Source organism: Myotis brandtii, unplaced genomic scaffold (genome assembly GCF_000412655.1).
Source record: "Myotis brandtii unplaced genomic scaffold, ASM41265v1 scaffold1270, whole genome shotgun sequence".
Taxonomy (NCBI): domain Eukaryota; kingdom Metazoa; phylum Chordata; class Mammalia; order Chiroptera; family Vespertilionidae; genus Myotis; species Myotis brandtii.
This window is the reverse complement of record NW_005354465.1, coordinates 1-1,494: the sequence shown is the minus strand read 5'-3', so window position 1 is coordinate 1,494 and position 1,494 is coordinate 1. Positions and strand designations below refer to the sequence as shown.

Here is a 1,494-nt window from a genome sequence, read left to right as displayed (position 1 = left end):
TCCTGGGTGGTGAGAACGTACAATTCACCAGTCTGAGCTACTGACCCCCCCACACCCCTCCACAACCCTTAGTGACAATGGCTTCCCCAGGGACACAAACGTGCAGGAACAGATACGTGGGTGGGAAGCCAGAATAGCCGTTTATTCAGTTACGTATAAATGATATTTACAAGGAAGAGGTGGGGTGCAGTGGGGAGCAGGGGGTCAGGTCCAGGGTCCTGGGTGACCTTTCTTCAGAGGGGACAGTCCTGCTGCCTCCTCTCACACTCCCTCCTCTGCCTCTCTGGGCCTGGCAGCTCAGCCATGCGGCGGGGGCTAGAAATACGGAAGGGATAGTTGCAGCAGGAGAAGGGATGAGGCAAGGCCAGCATGGGGGTAGAAGGACTGCTCTGGGGCCCCTGAGTCCTCCCTGTCTTCTAGCCCGCTTCTTGCCCCTGGAAGAGGGCCTCCGAACCCTGGGGCGGCTGATGGGGGCCCCCTGGGCTCCAGTCTGGTCACTGGGCTATGGCTTTTGAGGGGGTCTGCGGCTCTTCAGTCCTGGAAAGGGAGAAGAGGGGCTTGAAGGATGGACAGAGGCTTTTCTTCACTTCCCGCCCCAGTCCCTTCAGCTTCCTTACCTCTTACATACAGCCTTTGGAGCTCTTTCTCTTCTTGCCAAACTTGTTCTTCTTACTGCGTTGGACTCGTGTCCATCGGGCTGGTGATGTGTCCAGACGCTTCATCAATCTCAGAGCCAGTGACTGAGCCATGGCTGTGGTAGAGGGTGAGTTTGAGGCCACAGCTGTGGGTGAGGTGTAAGCTGCAATTTGGGGTCCTGGAGTGGGTGGGCCTTTTATTAAATGCCGTACATCCCTTGTTTATCTGACCTCCTCATCCTCTTTGGCAAAAGTCCTTGGCAGAGACTGGCTCATAAATTATTTATTTATTTATCTTTATTGTATTACATATGACTCCTTTATCCCTCCTCCCACCGCCACTCCCACCCCCTAGGACAAGCCCCCACAGCTTTATTGGTTATGTTGTGTCCAATGATTATGCTAATACCCATGCATTGCCCCTTTCCCCATCCTAGGCAGCTCCCTCCTTGTACCTTGGGTCCAGGGGATGCAGAAGGCCAGGACCAGGAAAAGGAGGCTCAGAGCCAGTGACTGAGCCATGGCTGTGGTAGAGGGTGAGTTTGAGGCCACAGCTGTGGGTGAGGTGTAAGCTGCAATTTGGGGTCCTGGAGTGGGTGGGCCTTTTATTAAATGAGGAAACTCCGTACTTCCTTTGTTTATTCCGGCAAAAGTTCCTTGGCAGAGACTGGTTTATAAATTTTTTATTTCTTTTATTGTTTAAAGTATTCCATATGTTTCCTCTTCCCCCTGCCCCCCTGCCACTCCCACCCCCTAGGACAAACCCCCACAGCCTCCTTGGTAATGTTGTGTCCTTTGGTTATGCTAATACGCATGCATATGAGTCCTTTGGTTGTTCTCTTATCCCTCCCCTGTCTTC

At 52.9% G+C, this 1,494-nt stretch overlaps 1 long non-coding RNA gene across 1 annotated transcript; it reads right to left on the bottom strand.

Moving 5' to 3' along the window:
* Positions 1-117: 117 nt before the first annotated feature.
* On the bottom strand, positions 118-731 carry LOC106724961. Its single transcript, XR_001360783.1, has 2 exons — positions 618-731; positions 118-537 (listed from the first exon to the last, which is right to left on the bottom strand). It is a non-coding gene; the product is annotated as an uncharacterized LOC106724961 (long non-coding RNA).
* Between the last annotated feature and the right edge of the window lie 763 nt (positions 732-1,494).